The sequence below is a fragment of the Balaenoptera ricei genome, chromosome 16 (genome assembly GCF_028023285.1).
Source record: "Balaenoptera ricei isolate mBalRic1 chromosome 16, mBalRic1.hap2, whole genome shotgun sequence".
Classification (NCBI taxonomy): domain Eukaryota; kingdom Metazoa; phylum Chordata; class Mammalia; order Artiodactyla; family Balaenopteridae; genus Balaenoptera; species Balaenoptera ricei.
Genome location: NC_082654.1, coordinates 39,575,674 through 39,596,245, shown reverse-complemented (window position 1 = coordinate 39,596,245; position 20,572 = coordinate 39,575,674). Strand labels below are relative to the sequence as shown.

Here is a 20,572-nt window from a genome sequence, read left to right as displayed (position 1 = left end):
GGTAACGGATTAATAGCAGGCTGAGAGAAAACACAGTTTCTTGATTAATGTAAAATAAAAAGCCTTATCTAAAGTGAAGTAAGTTTTTACAGTCTACCGAGGATTAGAAATCCCCACTGGTTGGGAAACCAAAGCCTTTCCACGTCAGTGAGAAAAGGTCTATCTAATCTCTTCTAAATCTATACTTGTCTCCTTCCCTGGTCTCCTGGATTTCAGGGAAAGCAAGTGTATGTCTTCTTTACCTTTATCTCCACACTCAAAAAAAAAAATACATTAAGCATTTTTTTCTGACAGCAAGTATACCAACTCTTAAAAATGAATACCCATCAACTCATCAGCTTTTCTCTGGGCTTCATTGACCATGTCTTCTTGGTTCTAGCGATCTGATAATTTCCCAAACTTACAGGGCCCATCTTCACTGAGCTTCTGTATCAACTGACCGATGGTTAGCAGCATCAAAGCTCAGCTGCACAGAAGGAATGCTCCTCATCCACCAAGTTGGTCAGCACTGGAGCACAGTCTCAGGTTGTAAAGGGACCTGTAAAAGCTTTTGCTTTGGCTAAGGTAGAATACCACCAGGGGGCAGCAGAAAGTCTATCAAATTACAGACTCATCCCAGCACCTTTCCCAAACTACGAAGGATTTTAGAGACATCTTCCAACAGAGACCCTACACCTGAGCAATACAACTATGTGTGGAATTGCAAGAACTAGAACCCCTGTTTTCTAAATCATCAATTGATGCTCCTTACACTATACCCATGTGATTACAACGTGGATCTAGTGACTCTACAATTAGCAATACGGCCATTTCCATAGTTTTCCAGACAACACACTGCATATCTGAGCTATCCTGCAATCTCACCTAAACAAGACCATGTCTGGGGTGTAGGATCTCAAGGAAGTACAAAACCCTACAATTAAAGAACAGACAGGGACTTCCCTGGTGGTGCAGTGGTTAAGAATCCACCTGTCAATGCAGGGGACACGGGTTCGATCCCTGGTCCAGGAAGATCCCACACACCACGGAGCACCTAAGCCCGTGCACCACAACTACTGAGCCTGTGCTCTAGAGCCCGTGTTCCGCAACAAGAGAAGCCACTGCAGTGAGAAGCCTGCGCACTGCAACAAAGAGTAGCCCCTGACCACTGCAACTAGAACAAGCCCACGCACAGCAACGAAGGCCCACGCACAGCAACGAAGGCCCACGCACAGCAACGAAGACCCAACGCAGACAAAAATAAATTAAGAAAAATAAATATACAAAAAACACACAGTTTACCAGAAGCACTAACCTTAAGACAATCACTTAAATATTTATTCTTGGTTTATATAAAAACGTAATAAGCTTTATTTTCTAGCTTCCATAACTATAACTTAATGCAACAAAATTAGAACCTTGCAACTAAGTCAGTGATGTAAAAATATGTAAAATTACATAAGTTGTAAAATTAGTTAACTTTTTTTTTAAGGCATGATAAAATTAAAAGATCTGAACGACCACAGCTAGGCTATCGGGCATTAGGTCACATAAGTTCTTTGCTTTTTTTAAAAAATAAATTTATTTATTTATTTGTTTATTTATTTATTTATTAATGGCTGCATTGGGTCTTTGTTGCTGTGCGCGGGCTTTCTCTAGTTGCAGTGAGCGGGGGCTGCTCATTGCTGCGGTGCGTGGGCTTCCCCTTGTGGTGGCTTCTCTTGTCGCCGAGCACAGGCTCTAGGCGCACGGGCTTCAGTAGTTGTAGCACATGGGCTCAGTAGTTGTGGCTCACAGGCTCCAGAGTGCAGGCTCGGTAGCTGTGGTGCATGGGCTTAGTTGCTCCACGGCATGTGGGATCTTACCAGACCAGGGATGGAACCCATGTCCCCTGCATTGGCAGGCAGATTCTTAACCACTGCGTCACCAGGGAAGTCCCAAGTTCTTTGCTCTTAAAAAGCCTTGAACATATATCACTGTGTTATGTTATAGTGAACTAAGTTCAAAATGAGTCATATATAAAGTGTTCTCTCAACTCAATGCAAGTTCACAGGCATTTATGAAGTCTCTAACATTAACACACGTGACACTAAGTGTATAAAATATAGCTTTAAACAAATAACCATAAAAATACCAGTCAAAATACTCCATAGATGAAATTAAAGGACAAACAACACCAGACAAAATCGTTTTTTAAATCTGTCATAGATTACAAATATGAAGAGTTCTTAAAAATCAATTAAGGAGGGCTTCCCTGGTGGCGCAGTGGTTGAGAATCTGCCTGCTAATGCAGGGGACACGGGTTCGAGCCCTGGTCTGGGAAGATCCCACATGCCGCGGAGCAACTAGGCCCGTGAGCCACAACTACTGAGCCTGCGCTCCACAACAAGAGAAGCCACGATAGTGAGAGGCCCGTGCACCGCGATGAAGAGTGGCCCCCGCTTGCCGCAACTGGAGAAAGCCCTCGCATAGAAACGAAGACCCAACACAGCCAAAAATTAAAAAAAAAAAAAAAAAAATCAATTAAGGAAAAGACTTTAAACAAAGATTACAAACAGGCCAAACACACACACACACACACACACACACACAAAGTCAAAAAAATCAATCTCACAAGTTTAAAAAAAAAAAGAAAAAGAAAAAGAAAAATTACAGCGAGGTGCCATTCTTCAGCTATTGAGTTGGCAAAGATGAAAAAGAACCATAATTTTAAAAAAACAACAGTGTCACCAAGGGTCTAAGTTCTGCTAATTGTACCTGTGAAGTTCCTCATGAATCCATTTACTTCTCTTTACTTCATACAACCACCATGGTTTAGCCAACACCACATTTCATTTGAATTACTGCCACAGCCTCCTCAATGATATTCTTGTGTCCAAACGCCAAGTGCTTTCTCCATAGGGTGGCAAAGAGAACTTCTTCAACTGTGTGCTTCCCATCTTTGAAATCCTGCAGTGCTTCCCACTGCTCTTAGAATAAAATCCACACTTAATTGTTATACAGCTTACAAGACTCGTCCTGCCTTTGCATGGCCAAGTACTTCCACCGCACACTACACATCTACTATGCTAGTCTTTTTTAGTTCCTAACCACCCCAGGACCTTTGAACATGCTGTTACAGCTACCTGGGACACTTTCACCCTATTCTTTCTTCACTATTGGCTTTCACTCAACTTTCAGGCCTCCACTCTTCTTTCTTTTTTTTTTTTTTTTTGAAGGGGGTTTAATGTTTAATTGGCATTCAAAGGTATTATCAGCTAAATATTAAAAAGTATTAAATGTACATCTCACAAAAAATTACATTTGTCCTTAACTTTTGCTTCTCTCTGATCCACATGTTATTAATACATCATAATACAATATATATGCCACATATTCAGGCCTCCGCTCTTATATGTCATCTCTTCACCAAGCCTTTCATGATCATCCTCTTACCTACATCATCATCTTACTTGCTGAGTGTCTTTCTGCCTTGCCAGAACGGAAGCTCCAGGATGGAAGGTCTCTTGTGTTTTTTCACTATTGTATCCTTGAGAGCTAGCACACAGTAGGCACTCAATATAAATATCTGTTTCATGAGTGAAAAAATAAACACTAGAGAAGGAAGGTAGCTGACTATATTTGATTCTAAGAACATAGGTCTTAAACCCAGATTCTCCATAATGTGGGGATGACCAGATCATTCTCAATAAAACTCATGTATTTTCTTTAAAACTCCCAAGTATTAAAAAAAGAATAAATCCATAAACCATTTCATCAAAAAATGAATTTAAAAAAATCTCCTGAAAAGAAATACAGCTAGGATTTTCAGATGGGAAAACATATTTCCTTTAATCATACCATTTTTTCCTTTTAGACTTAATTTAGTATGAGAAGAAAATAACATTGAGCCCTGTTGGTAGGAACTTAATTTCTTAAACATGCAGAAGGAATCGCTATCCAATTGTTATGCCTAAAGAGAAGGCTCAGAGAGGTTCCTTAATTTGTATTCTTTGTTATAAATAAATTAAAAGAAAATGCAGAGTAAATGCTATAACAGAAAAACCAAAAGTATTCAAACAAAATTTAAAACTTCACATTTATACAATAATTAAAGCAAAAATACTTGTTTTTTTTTTTCAAATTGTGTACACAGCCATTTTCCACCCGAAATTAAGCCCTCACACTTTTCAAAGTTACCAAAATCCTCCTTAGTAGTATGTTTAATCAGATTTTTAAGAGTGTCACAGTAAGAAACAGAGCCTAAATATGAAAGCTTACAGATGTTTCTCAACATGCTTCTGAAGGTACGATAACTCCCAGATCCTTTATAGATTTGTTGTTCATTAATCTGCATTAGCTGTTGAGACAGTGGTTGGAACAATAATATAGGCACATCTAAGCAACATGGCATGGAGATGCCATGTCCCTAATTATTCATTCCTCAATAGGCCCTGGCCACTAAAATAGAACTGTAAGTATCACTGTCCTGAGTTGCGTTTTTTAATGCTCAGATCATGTAGTGCTCATTTCTTTTCAAAATTCTGTATGCATTAACACCTAAACCACTTGACAAAATGTCAGTTTCACATACAATGAGAACATTATGTTATCATAACCTGAAAAGGTGACATAACTCATTAAAAGAATTTCAGAATCTTGTCAAATGATCTAAAGATGTAAACTGTGAGATCAAAGAATTTAACTTGCAAATGCCACAAGTTATTTCAGTATAAAAGAGAAACAAAGAGCAAGGGAAAATATGGATTTGATCTGTAGAAGAACCAAACACCAGTCATGAAGATCGAAATGGGAAAAGTGACTAAGAACAATTATGTACTACATCTAGGGGAAAAGAAACTCTCAGTGTCTCAGTAATGGGGAGGGGTAAAATTTAGCCCCTAATACGCCAACAATGGCTTTCCAGATTATTTCTGAAAACTACATTCTTACCATAAAATAACAGTGGAAGTCCCATGGGTGTCCATTCCATGTTTGATCGTGTTCCACACCTACGCTAGAAGAATTAAACTACATACATAATAAAAGATCCGCATATCTAAATTAAGTTCTTTTTGTATAGAGCTAAGTATATATTATAGAGATCCTGTTCATTGAAGGAACTTGATGATCAGCATTCAGGGAGCCTATTACCAAAGCACTCTGGAAAGGCGAGAGGCACATCAACTTCACTGAAGACACAGCCCAAATTTATCTTCTATTTATATTCCTAATGAGCTTTTCTTTTTGGCATAAACAAAGCGAGCACTGAAGAGCTAAGGACTGAAAATTAGACATATTAATAAAAGCCAAATCACTGAATCCAAATAAAACCAAACATTTATTAAGCACCTACTATGCATAAAGCATTGTCACAGGCATTCTGGGAAACTGGGACACATACAGCACTGTTCCTGCTTAACCAGGTTAAAATGACCAAAAACCAAATTCCGACTCTTCTCCAAACCTACTCCTCTTGCATGCCTTCTTCAGCTTAGTAAATTGCAATTCCATCCTACCATATGCTCTGGCAAAGAATCTTTGCTGGCACGTTTTCTCTGCCCCTATCCAATCCATTACAGCATAAGACCCATAATATTCCAAGAAGTATCTGTGAACTAATTGGAAACTTTTATTCAGAAATACTCCAAACTTGAGTAAAAATAAATAAGCCAGACCTAAAACCTTCAATGGACTAGTATAACATCTAGCACAGAAGAGGCTCTTAATAAATATTTGTTGAATGCATGAGTGAATGAAGGAGTGGAATTATTTATCTTTGTTTCTAAAGCTCATTATTGTATTGAGCACCTACTCTTAAAGCACTATGTATCCCTGACAATGACAATTCATAATCCAGTAGCGTAGCAAAGAGAACATGCTAAGGTAGGATATATGGAACAAAAAGTGCTCAAAGTATGAAACAGGAGGTAAGTATAAATAATATATGCTAAGATTCAGTAAAGGCAAAAACAATTTAAAAAAATTAGTTAATACTGCCACAACCTTTACGTAAGGCAATGTGACACTACTTATCAAAATCTGTAACATACTTTATGCTCCAGAAATTCCATTTCTAATAATCTTGCTTCAGAAATATTAACAACTGAGTCAAGACATACGTTCAAAAATGTTCCCTGCAGCCCTGTTCACACAGCAGAATTTCCAAATGCATCTAAACATCCTTCATTGTGGTATGGATAAATAAATGTGGTACCTCCTCACAACAGAACACCATGCAGTCATTTCAAAGAACGAGGTGTAGGAAAGAATGAGGTGTATCTGTAGATAGCGATGTGTCTGTGATACAGAAATACATATTATTTTCATTTTAAAATGTATATATTTCAAGGCAGGCTCCATGGCTTACCTGATAAAGGTGCCTGTGTAGTAAAATGTGTATATTTTGCTGTAAATGTGTATATGTATGTATAAGCATAGAAAGTCTGGAAGTATATACAACACAGAGGCTATGGGGGAACAGGGATGGAGAACTGGAGTGGGTGAGGGAATTTCACTTGTTTATACACGGTGTATATGCAATAATCACATATCAGTCTGTACTTAAAAAGATTAGAGAGAATGCAAGAGGAAAAGGAGAAAGAGAAGAAGAGGGAAGGGAAAAATGACTACCAAAGAATTCTCAAGTCCAGAGTTACACATGTCTTTTAAAATATAAATGTCCATCTGGGATCAGCTGCCCAAGCTAGGAGGTCATGAAATGCACCTTCTCTTGCAGCTGTATCTTCTTGGGATTTCTACTCCTCTCCCTCTTTGAAAACCCATGTTGCTTGGGACCTGCCCCAACCTTGCTGGCAGTGGCAGTTCTGGTGAACATAAAAGTAAAGAAAAACAGAAGGGAAGAAGGATCAGGAGAGCAGCTCCCTGCTCCCTTCCGAAGCCCCTGGCAGGCACTGCTGTTCTGTCCTAGAGCTGAGACCATCCTTCATCCTTAACCCTGATGCTTGCGTAAGTGTCAAAATTCACAGCAGACTCACCCAGCGTGGGCATTCCTCAGAAAGCTCCACCAACCAAGACCGACATGGTCACCAAACTAAACCTTTCTCTTTTTATCCACAATTTGAATAGAGACAGGGTTCTACAATGCAGACTTTTTAATCTTCTCTCTTTCTGATCTTGCAAGCAGTAAAAACATGACCCGAAGAAGAACACAATTATAGAAATGGGGCTACCCAGGTCTGGAGCATGTTCCCGGGAACCCAGACTAGAAAGAGGCAGGGACTTTCCCAGTTTCTCCAGGCCCTTGAGCTCCTAACCAGCCCATTAGCAGAATCTGTAGAGACATCTACAGGTCACTGCCTACCTGGCTTCATCCTGCTGCCAGAGGCTGCAATGGAGTGATGTGTGGCCTTCTCAAGGACCATTCAGAACCCATTTCCCAAACATTACTTATTTGTGCCCCAATTTACCAGCCATATTACCTGGACAATTATTTATTTAACAGTGTTCTTCAAATTGGCTTGTACTCTGCCTTCTTTTTTAAAACTGTCTAGTCCTAGATCCATATATATGCTGTTTACAAGAGACCCACTTCAGACCTAGGGACACATACAGACTGAAAGTAAGGGGATGGAAAAAGATATTCCATGCAAATGGAAATCAAAAGAAAGCTGGAGTAGCAATACTCATATCAGATAAAATAGACTTTAAAATAAAGAATGTTACAAGAGACAAGGAAGGACACTACATAATGATCAGGGATCAATCCAAGAAGAAGATATAACAATTATAAATATATATGCACCCAACATAGGAGCACCTCAATACATAAGGCAACTGCGAGCAGCTATAAAAGAGGAAATCAACAGTAACACAATAATAGTGGGGGACTTTAACACCTCACTTACACCAATGGACAGATCATCCAAAATGAAAATTAATAAGGAAACACAAGCTTTAAATGACACAGTAGACCAGATAGATTTAATTGATATCTATAGGACATTCCATCCACAAACAGCAGATTACACTTTCTTCTCAAGTGCGCATGGAACATTCTCTAGCATAGATCACATCTTGGGTCACAAATCAAGCCTCAGTAAATTTACGAAAATTGAAATCATATCAAGCATCTTTTCTGACCACAACGCTATGAGATTAGAAATGAATTACAGGGAAAAAAACATAAAAAACACAAACACATGGAGGCTAAACAATACATTACTAAATAACCAAGAGATCACTGAAGAAATCAAAGAGGAAATCAAAAAATACCTAGAGACAAATGACAAAGAAAACACGATGATCCAAAACCTATGGGATGCAGCAAAAGTAGTTCTAAGAGGGATGTTTATAGCAATACAATCCTACCTCAAGAAACAACAAATATCTCAAATAAACAATCTAAACTTGCACCTAAAGGAACGAGAGAAAGAAGAACAAACAAAACCCAAAGTTAGTAGAAGGAAAGAAATCATAAAGATCAGAGCAGAAATAAATGAAACAGACACAAAGAAAACAATAGCAAAGATCATCAGAACTAGAAGCTGGTTCTTTGAGAAGATAAACAAAATTGATAAACCATTAGCCAGACTCATCAAGAAAAAGAGGGAGAGGACTCAAATCAATAAAATTAGAAAGGAAAAAGGAGAAGTTACAACAGACACCGCAGAAATACAAAGCATCCTAAGAGACAACTACAAGCAACTCTATGCCAATAAAATGGACACCCTGGAAGAAATGGACAAATTCTTAGAAAGGTGTAACCTTCCAAGACCGAACCAGGAAGAAACAGAAAATATGAAGAGACCAATCACAAGGAATGAAATTGAAACTGTGATTAAAAATCTTCCAACAAACAAAAGTCCAGGACCAGATGGCTTCACAGGTAAATTCTTTTTTTTTTTTTAAAATAATTTTATTTATTTTGGCTGTGTTGGGTCTTCGTTGCTGCGCGCGGGCTTTCTCTAGTTGCGGCGAGTGGGGGCCGCTCTTCGTTGGGGTGTGTGGGCTTCTCAATGCGGTGGCTTCTCCTGTTGTGGAGCATGGGCTCCAGGCACATGGACCCCAGTAGTTGTGGCTCACAGGTGTCAGTAGTTGTGGCTCACGGGCTCTAGAGTGCAGGCTCAGTAGTTGTGGCGCACGGGCGTAGTTGCTCCACAGCATGTGGGATCTTCCTGGACCAGGGCTCGAACCCGTGTCCCCTGCATTGGCAGGCGGATTCTTAACCACTGCGCCACCAGGGAAGCCCCCACAGGTGAATTCTATCAAACATTTAGAGAAGAGCTAACACCCAACCTTGTCAAACTCTTCCAAAAAACTGCAGAGGAAGGAACACTCCCAAACTCATTCTATGAGGCCACCATCACCCTGATACCAAAACCAGACAAAGATACTGAAAAAAAAGAAAATTACAGACCAGTATCACTCATGAATATAGATGCAAAAATCCTCAACAAAATACTAGCAAACAGAATCCAACAACACATTAAAAGGATCATACACCATGACCAAGTGGAATTTATCCCAGGGATGCAAGGATTCTTCAATATACGCAAATCAATCAATGTGATACATCATATTAACAAACTGAAGAAAAAAACCATATTATCATCTCAATAGATGCAGAGAAAGCTTTTGACAAAATTCAACATCCATTTATGACAAAAACTCTCCAGAAAGTGGGCATAGAGGGAACCTACCTCAACATAATAAAGGCCATATACGACAAACCCACAGCAAACATCATTCTCAATGGTAAAAAACTGAAAGCATTTCCTCTAAGATCAGGAACAAGACAAGGTTGCCCACACTCACCACTCTTATTCAACATAGTTTTGGAAGCCCTAGCCACGGCAATCAGAGAAGAAAAAGAAATAAAAGGAATACAAATTGGAAAAGAAGTAAAACTGTCACTGTTTGCAGATAACATGACACTATACATAGAGAATCCTAAAGATGCCACCAGAAAAGTACTAGAGCTAACCACTGAATTTGGTAAATTCGCAGGATACAAAATTAATGCACAGAAATCTCTTGCATTCCTACACACTAAGGATGAAAAGTCTGAAAGAGAAATTAAGGAAACACTCCCATTTACCACTGTAACAAAAAGAATAAAATAGTTAGGAATAAACCTACCTAGGGAGACAAAAGACCTGTATGCAGAAAACTATAAGACAATGATGAAAGAAATTCAAGATGATACAAACAGATGGAGAGATATACCATGTTCTTGGATTGGAAGAATCAATATTGTGAAAATGACTATACTACCCAAAGCAATGTACAGATCCAATGCAATCTCTATCAAATTACCAATGGCATTTTTTACAGAACTAGAAGAAAAAATCTTAAAATTTGTATGGAGATACAAAAGACCCCGAATAGCCAAAACAGTCTTGAGGGAAAAAAAAGAAGCTGGAGGAATCAGACTTCCTGACTTCAGACTATACTACAAAGCTACAGTAATCAAGACAATATGGTACTGGCACAAAAACAGAAATATAGATCAATGGAACAGGATAGAAAGCCCAGAGATAAACCTATGCACCTATGGTCAACTAATCTATGACAAAGGAGGCAAGGATATACAATGGAGAAACGACAGTCTCTTCAATAAGTGGTGCTGGGAAAACTAGACATCTACATGTAAAAGAATGAAATTAGAACACTCCCTAACACCATACACAAAAATAAACTCAAAATGGATTAGAGACCTAAATGGAAGACCAGACACTATAAAACTCTTAGAGGAAAACATAGGAAGAACACTCTTTGATATAAATCACAGCAAGATCTGTTTTGATCCACCTCCTAGAGTAATGGAAATAAAAACAAAAATAAGGGACCTAATGAAACTTCAAAGCTTTGGCACAGCAAAGGAAACTACAAACAAGATGAAAAGACAACCCTCAGAATGGGAGAAAATATTTGCAAACAAATCAACAGACAAAGGATTAATCTCCAAAATATATAAACAGCTCATGCAGCTCAGTATTAAGAAAACAATCAACTCAATCCAGAAATCGGCAGAAGACCTAGACATTTCTCCAAAGAAGACATACAGATGGCCGAGAAGCACATGAAAAGCTGCTCAACATCACTAATTACTAGAGAAATGCAAATCAAAACTACAATGAGGTATCACCTCACACTAGTTAGAATGGGCATCATCAGAAAATCTACAAACAACAAATGCTGGAGAGGGTGTGGAGAAAAGGGAACCCTCTTGCATTTTTGGTGGGAATGTAAATTGATACAGCCACTATGGAGAACAGTATGGAGGCTCCTTAAAAAAGTAAAAACAGAATTACCATATGACCCAGCAATCCCACTACTGGGCATACACCCAGAGAAAACCATAATTCAAAATGACACATGCACCCCAATGTTCATTGCAGCACTATTTACAATAGCCAGGTCATGGAAGCAACCTAAGTGCCCATCAACAGACGAATGGATAAAGAAGATGTGGTATATATATACAATGGAATATTACTCAGCCATAAAAAGGAACGAAATTGGGTCATTTGTAGAGACGTGGATGGATCTAGAGACTGTCATACAGAGTGAAGTAAGTCAGAAAGAGAAAAACAAATATCGTATATTAACGCATATATGTGGATTCTAGAAAAATGGTACAGATGAACCGGTTTGCAGGGCAGAAATTGAGACACAGATGTAGAGAACAAACATATGGACACCAAGGGGAGAAAGCCGTGGGGCGGGGGTGGTGGTGTGATGAATTGGGAGATTGGGATTGACATACATATACTAATATGTATAAAATGGATAACTAAGAAGAACCTGCTGTATAAAAAAATAAATGAAATAAAATTTAAAAAAAAAAACACAAAACACTGTCTTGTCCTAGGCAACAATATCCATGAAAACAGATATTTAATGTACTGGCAATTTTTTTTCAAACAAATGAACATTAAAGCAAATATATAACAGAATTTTAACAGTATTGTCTGATTCCCATGGAATGTAAAACAGTTTGAGAAGAGTGTTCTGAACAAGCCATTCTGGGAAAGTGTACTGAGGTGCAAACAAGAGCAAAGGACTCTGGGAGCACTACCTATGCAGAAGTGTGGTGCTGCCATGACCACAGATTTTGTCTTTAAGAAAGTAATCGGAAGTGGAGAGAGAAGGGACAGCGGGGAAAAGTCCTCATGTGAGTTTCCTCCATCCCTATTTGCAGTTTACTTCAAATCAAATTGCTTTGCCCCTAGGACCCTGTTTTTGTTCTGAATTTTAACATTTAAAAAACAATTAAAGAGCTTTAGTTTGGGGTGATAAGTTCTGGAGATGGACACTGGTGATGGTTGTACAAGAAATGCATATACTTAATACCACTAAATTGTTCACTTAAAATGGTTAAAATGGTAAAAGTGATGTTATGTATATTTTGCCACGAATTTTTAAAAATGTTAAAAACAAAAAGCCAACCATGCTCAGCCGCTGAGCTGAACAGAGTCATGAGTGGCCCTGCCGCAGGCCCAGGTGGGGTAAGGCAGCTCTGCGTGGCCCTGATGAATCCGTCTGTCTTTGCCTCTTGTCTTTTTCCCATCCACCTTGCAGGGGCTTAACTGCAGTGTGGAAGGGGACATGGGGCGGTTCCTAACCCATCACTTGCTAAATGTTCACATCCCTTTGCTGTACAGTGTGACGAAGAAGAAAGTGGCATTTCAGGCAACCCTGCTCTCCACCTGTAAAGCACATGGGTAGGAGACAGGTCTTCATCTTCCTCTTCTTCTTTTTAATTCTCTGGTACTACCAGGTTAAAACTATTAGATAAAATTAGATTGTTAGATGGATACACGTATATATACCTTTCATATTAGGTAGCTTTTACATGGTACTAAACTTGGGAATTAAGAATTGGGATTACAGTTAATTGACTTTTGACCTGTGGGTTTCAGTCGGCACCAATGTCAGGGGGAAGAAAGGAGTCCACAGGTTCAACAATAAGAAAGCGACTAAATGAATCAGTACCCTTATAAGTAATTCCACAAAATTATAATTTAAATCTTCTTGGAAAATGTTCAATGATGTGGAAGAATGCATGTGATATTCTATATTGCAAATTTTAAGCAAGTTTCTGTTCAGTATATATATATATGGCATGATCATGGTTTTGTGATAACTGTATCGCAGATAGAATACATTACGCACAGAAGATAAGACTTTAGGTCTACACACCAAACTGATGACAGTTACCTCTGGTGACTTAACAATTCTACTTATCTTCTTACAGTTCAAAATTCATTATAATGAACATATTATTTTTCTAATCAATACAAGGCTATAATAAACAAACATAAATAAATAAATAGCTGTTTTAAAAGTGGATGCCCTCCCTCAATTACACACACACACTTGCCCTCTCCCCACCCACCTCCTGCTGAAAACCCCCAGACACAACCTTTGTCCTCTGTTATCAACAGAAACTGAGAGGAGCGACTGTGGAGCTGGCAGACTAAATTTAGCAGACAGATCCAAGTTAGAGTTCCTCTCAAAGAACCCCTGGAAATAGCTCTGGTCTCATGAAACTGGACTTCCTCGGTCTGTCACTCTGGGCTTCATTTTATGAGCTTCTGATTTTATCAAACGGCCACAGGAATTACATACTATTAAAAATAGCACCACAGTATGCTGGTTGGTGTAACTTCTTGGCAAAGAGCAACTTGTTTTCTGCATTTCTGTGAAACACTTAATACATATAAATCAAAATAACAAAGGTCAAAGTCTTCAGAAGCAGGTTATTAACTTCAGGAGTTAAAATCAACAGTACAATAGATTCTTATTAAGAAGGAAAAAAAAAACTTTAAAAAAAATGAATGCTTAAATCTCTTATGTGAAGGTGCTTTATAAACTATAAAATTATCCAATTCTTGAAGCAAAAATTTTGGGTAAGTTTATTGTACCAATTTTGCAGGTGAGGCTCAGAAAGTAAGTGATCTCAAGTTAGATCTTTAGCACTGAAATAGTGCTACAATTCTATTACATCAAAGAATTTTCCAGAATTTATCACTAAGTTATTTAGACTTGAACAGAGCCAAATGATCCACTTCTGTTTTTCTTTTAAAGTTAAAAAGACTTTCATTGTAATTATATTTTATCAAGATTTAAACATTTTATAGATGATTTTTTTTTTTTTTTTGCATTCTCCTCTTTGGCCTGAACTTTTAAAACAATCTACTCATTTTTCCAAAATATCAGTTTCTAGTAAGACAAAATGATGGTTTTCTTCTTGTATCTTTTGCATTAAACAGTATAAGCTTCACTTGTGCCAATGATATTTATAGAGAAAAGTTTGAGAGAGCCGGGTAGCAAGAAGAGACAGAAACATGGTATTTATAATTTGGAGATGCAGGACGTAGAAATTATTTGAAAAAAATCAGAACAGCTTTATAATGAATAGTTTTCATTTTTGTTGGTAAAAATTTATATAACTTTGATTTGGCTGTGTCATGTGATTTTTAAATTGCCTTAAATATAAAATTCTCTATTAATATTGCTCTATATATACACAAAACATATATCAATATATCATATAATTTAATAATAGTAATGAAATATACACATTGCTTTTTTTCAACAGGCACAAAGTTGTTATTCTTCTTCTCCCAGTATAAGGAGTGTCTAATGGGGATGGAGTTTGGCTCAGGGCTAATGTTTTGAACACACATATTTAAACATGAGGCAGCCACATGGCATAGTGATTAAAATGAGCTTTGGAATCTCTAAGACTGGGTTAAATTCTTCCTCCTTCCTTCACTAATAATAACTACCACTTGTATGATCTTAGGTGAGTTACCTAACATTTGAATCTCTTGTTGCCTCATCTCTAAAATGAGAATTAATATCGACCTCAGCTGGCTTAAAACATTTTTTTCTTTTTCTTTTGATATAATTTTAGATTTACATAAAAGCTGCAATAACAGAACAGAAAACTGAGGTATACCCTTCACCCCATTTCTCCTGTGTTAACAACTTAGATAACCATAGCACGGTTATCAAAGTCAGGAAATTAACAATGTTATAATATTATTAACTTAAAAACAGATCTTATTTGAATTGCACCAATTTTCCCCGATGTCCTCTTTCTGTTCCCACAATATTTTAGTTATAATGTCTCCTTAATCTCCTCCAATACATGGCTGTTCCCCAATCTTTCCTTGCCTTTACGACCTTGACACTATTGAAGAATAATAGTTATTCTGTAGAATGTCTCTCAGTTTGGGTTTCTCAGATGTTTTCATGATTAAAGTTATACATTTTTGGCAGGAATACCCAGAAGTGATGTTGTGTCCTATTCAGTACATCGTGTCAAAGGGTACATGATGTTTATATGTCATATCGGGTGTAATGTTAACCTGATCTCTTGTTTAAGTTGGTAACCTCAGAAAGTTGTTTTTGTACGCGGTGGTTCTAGAACATGTCTTTAACAAGTGGCAGCTATTGTTACGGTAAAATCCAAACTAAGAACAGAAGTTTTGGAATTAGGTAGACTTGGGTTCCAATGCCCATTTTACTGGTTCCTGTCATGTGACCATGGACAAGTTTTTTAACTTCCCCAGTTCCCGCAGTGTCCAGTAAAGACAAAACTACCTGTAAAGCTGTTAAGAAGCTGTTATAAAGTTAAGAAGATGAAATGAAATATGTAAAGCACTCAGTGCCTGCAATTTATGCATGTTCCATGAAATCAATCACTATTATTACTTTTTAAGTAAGTTACTATTTTTTCTGCAAAATAATCACTATGGCTTAAGATAAAGAAATCTGAGATCTGGGGGAAAAAAGTGGGTTGGAGCATTGTGGGAGTAGGTTGGAAAGATGTCAGATGAGGGGGGACGGCATGGAAGAGCCAACAGCACATCCCTCTTAACTCCATCTCATCTTTCCATTGCAAAAACTGGCATTGCAAGTACAGCCAGAGAACATGAAGGCATTCGTGCTTGATTTCTGACACATTAACCCCATGATGCAAGAACCAATTCCCTGCTATATGCCATGTAGGTTTCTCCCTCATTTGTTCTCTCTTGTAAAATCATTACCCTCTGCTTGCTGGGATCTCTTGCAGGGATTTTTAGGCTGTGACATAGGACATCAAACTTTTTTTTTCTGCGGCTGCCTCAGCTGTTATACTCAGGTGTAGACAGCTAGGAGGGCAATTCTAGGACACACATAACATACGGTAGTTAAAGTATATCCCTCCTTTTAAAATATAAGCCTAACCCTAAAGAAACCAAAAATAAAGTAAATGTAAAATTAATCCTGGGGGGCATCTGGATTTTAAACACTTCTCCGTCAGACCATATGAAGGATCATAAAACTAGTGCACCACAGCCTTTGTGGATTTAACCTCAGCTTTGGAAAACCACATTATTATTCATAGACATGAGAGAGTAATAAATATGTACTGTATTACTCCATAGAGCTTAGATGTTGATTACAAAGGCATTAGAGCATCATTAAGTGTTGAAGTATTGATAACTAGAAAATCAATAATGTGATACAACAGTCTTCTACAGGATACTATTATTACCAGCCAAGCCCTACAGCATCCGTACCTCAGAGTCCAGGAAGTTAACAGCCACCCACCAAGTTCTCTCTATGCCAAAGTGGGAACCTGTATGCCACAGAGGTAAAATAACCTGCATGTGTAGTTCTCTGAGAACACCAATCTGCCAGATGGAGACTGATGCTCTGGCTCCCAGGCCGGGACGAGGACCACTGGCTCAAGTGATCCAGAAACGACTTTGAAGAGCACTGAATTTTCAGAGGGCGGTTTAAGCAGAGAACTAAGCGGGATCAAGAGTCCAAGGTCTTTTCTCAGCACGCTTCTGGCCCCCGTGTGAGAGGGAAGGTCCATTACTCACTTGCATTCTCACCCTCCTGCTCCGCCTCCTAGCTAACATTACTGAGAGTTTAGCAGGACCTAAGCTTTTTACACTATAAGCTCATTGAAATCAAAGCAATCCTACGAAAAGGGTGAAGAATCCCTATTGACAGGTGAGGACCTAGGCCCCAGAAGTGAGGTGAGGCGCTCAAGGTCACACGCTGGAGCAGGGCTCCTCCACTGGGCTCCAATGTCTGTGTGCTCCACTACTGAGCAGTACGCCTCCTAGTGGGAAGCCGTCCCTTCCCTTTAAACCATGGGGTAAAGCCGAGAGAAGACTCTGGAACATGTTTTCAGTTCCTTAAAATGAGGTGTACTGTCACCACAAGCCCTGTTACCGACAAATTCGTCTCTCTTCTTTCCGCGCGGCTTCAGGAGCGTACTTCTGGGTCAAACACTCCACCACTGCAGAGGCCCCTAACTAACATGAGGGTCTCCCACCCCCTCCGCCCTCTGCCCAAGCTAACACGTCCACTGTCCAGCCTGCCTCCATCAGCTGGGAGACAACACCAGGGCTCGAGCCTGATGCGGAGCCTGAGCTGCGCACACGGTCCTCCTTCCCGGAGTGCCCCTCGCGCTCCAGGGCGCCACCTGCGTGTACCACAGAGACAATTCCTCAACACAAATCACGTCTACAAGGCAGTGGGTCACATCAGGGGGTAAATTTCCTAGAGAAGGAAGTTCCACACAGTTTCACTTTCCTCAACCACTTAGGCAAAGGTATTTCTTTCTTTCTTCAAAAAGGACTTTCCCCCTTACTACAAAAACAATATATTCTCCTTATAAAAGATTCAAACGATACAGAAGTACATTCAAATTAGACTGGAAGGAAGGAAGGAAGAGAGGGAGGGAGGGAGGGAGGGAGGGAGCAGGGAAGGGAGGGCAAGCAAGCTTCCTCAACTCCATCCTTTAGAAACAACTAGTGTTAAGAGTCTGATGTACATGCTTCAGGGCTTTAAAAAAATGCAAATATAATTGTTAAATGAAAAAAGCAAGGGAGCAGATTCACACGTACTGTATAATACCATGGGTCTAAAAGAGAGGGAAGGAAGGAGATATATACATATTTGCTAATATATACATAAAATATGACTTGAAAGCTTCAAAATAGTCAATATGAACTGACTCCAGGGAGTGGAGATGGGTAGCAAGGAAGAGAAGTATACTTGTCACTGTACATCCTTTCTTACCATTTGAACATGGAACCATGTGAATATATTATCTACTCAAAATATTAGCAGAGTTAAATACTGAAACAGAGAAAATGGACTTATTAAAAGCCCAAAACAGTGCCTAGCATAGAGTTGGCACTCCATGGATATTACAGAATGAATGAAACAAATGAGACTATCTCTTCCAATATAATAGGAATTACTCTGCTCACAGGACACACCCTGTTCTAAGTCACCTACTGCATACATGGACAAAAGAACAAAAACACTTGATTACTGACAAGGAAAGTGATCATGATTGGCTCTTATAAGAGGAAGAGTAAATATAAATTAAGAGTGAAAGAAGATTTTAGATTGCATCTAGCAACTGGCAAAGATATCAACCACCATTCTGAACATTTTCTCCCAAGACTCCTGTGGGCAGAGAGAGGATAAACATAGCCACTCAAAAGTCTGGATGCACAGACTTTTTAAGAAGGACAATTTTTAATGTTTAGTTGACCTTAAAGTTACATGTAAATTTTGTATTTTTATATTCTCTATAATAATGGTTATATTCATACAAAAACCACTTTCTTTGCCCAAATCTTTAAGAAATATGTGTTTATCATGTTACTTCACACCTCTTGACCTACTACCTCACATATGGGGGAACTTAAGCACCCCGATTGTAAAATTAGATTCTAGCTGAATCTTCAAATTCTAAACAAACTGGTGTCATCAAAGCAAGTGCTTTACCCAAGATCACACAGCAAAGACTAGCAAAGCTGAGACCAGGCTGTGAGAGCAGTTTCTCAGTGAGAGCCTAAGATTTGACTGAAGTCTTTCTGTGTGTCTTTCTCCCCACCTCCACCCAACATGCACACAGCTACTACCGGCTCCCCCAAACAAAAGCCCTCCCATAGCTTGTCTGGGTCTGGAGGCTCACACCCATTTGCAGAAATGCTTAGTCCAGCTATGCCCACAAAACATAAAACCTCTAACAAGCCCTGTATCTCATTAGACTTTGTATGAAGCTTTTTGTTTTTATAAACAAAACTATTTGTAAGCACTTTAGTAATTATTTTGGCTGCACCATTTGAATATTGGTTAATGCACTCATTGCAGATCTGTGTCTTTTATTTATTTGATAAGACCAGAACCTTGGTATGACAACATGTGGTTAACCAACTGTTTTGATTAACAATGTTTGATATTTGTAGTGAGGTGGATGGACCTAGAGTCTGTCACACAGATTGAAGTAAGCCAGAAAGAGAAAAACAAATACCGTATGCTAACACATATATATGGAATCTAAAAAAAAAAAAAAAAGGTCTGCTGAACCTCGGGGCAGGACAGGAATAAAGACGCAGATGTAGAGAATGGACTTGAGGACACAGGGAGGGGGAAGGGTAAGCTGGGACAAAGTGAGAAAGTAGCCATGACATATATACACTACCAAATGTAAAACAGATAGCTAGTGGGAAGCAGCTGCATCGCACGGGGAGATCAGCTCAGTGCTTTGTGACCACCTAGAGGGATGGGACAGGGAGAGTGAGAGGGAGAGGATATGGGGATATATGTATATATATAGCTGATTCACTTTGTTATACAGCAGAAACTAACACAACACAGTAAAGCAATTATACTCCAATAAAGATGTTAAACAAACAAAAAAACGTTTGAAAACAGTACTGCCTATTGTTTAACATCTTCCATAATACACATCCTCCTGATTTTAGCTGGCTTGGCTTTCCCTTAATTTTTTCAAAGCAACTTCATATTAAAATCAGATTATCCTATTTTACACAAAGAATTCCTTGAATAATAAACATCGGTTAAAATATCTGCACTGAAATTATGTTCAATTCTTACTCAGAACACTTGATACTTTATATATGTGTAATGTCCATAAATCAAACGCATAAATCATGTTTTACAAAAGACACCTGCAGCAGACAAGACACTTCAGCAGGAAACCAATTTTAACTGGTGAAAGAAAAGAAAGTATCTCTGGGAGAAACAAGTATATACATTTTTAGATTGCTACTATAAAAATTTCCTGAAGCATCAGCTCTGAAGAATCACTCTGTTCCCTCAGGGAATTTAAGCCAACAGAATATCCATGTCTAGATGTTTTAAGAGGAACTGGGAAATTTGATGCCTGTACAAATTCCTACAGGGGTGAAGGAATGTCCAAACAATTTCTCTACTGGATCAAGTATCTCTAGTCCCCAGGAAAAATTTCAGAGATTTTAGGATCAAATTAATTCCACTCTGTCACAAAAGTAACCAGTGCATGAAGGCAAAGATGGTGATGGTCATGGTCTGGGTCTGGGTCTGGGTCTGGGTCTTGGATAGCACTAGAGAGAGGTGGAAACCAATGTCATGGGGGAGAGACCGTGGTGTTAGGAATCAGCTCCAAAAGCGCTGTGCTTGCTGCCCTGGCCCCGTCTTGGAATAAGACCCAATAAGAGGACAGTCTTCCCCAAGCATCTCCAAGACCTTATCCGAGGTGGCGTGAATTTCCCAAACATTTGATACAAAAATGTTCAAGTATAAAGGAAAACGCAAGTTCTAATTTCACAACACA

At 38.7% G+C, this 20,572-nt stretch overlaps 1 protein-coding gene across 16 annotated transcripts in view; it reads right to left on the bottom strand.

Annotated features, from left to right (window-relative positions):
- The window catches only part of SGMS1 (sphingomyelin synthase 1), a 304,020-nt gene that overhangs the window by 50,557 nt on the left and 232,891 nt on the right, over positions 1-20,572 (bottom strand). The window lies entirely within an intron of this gene.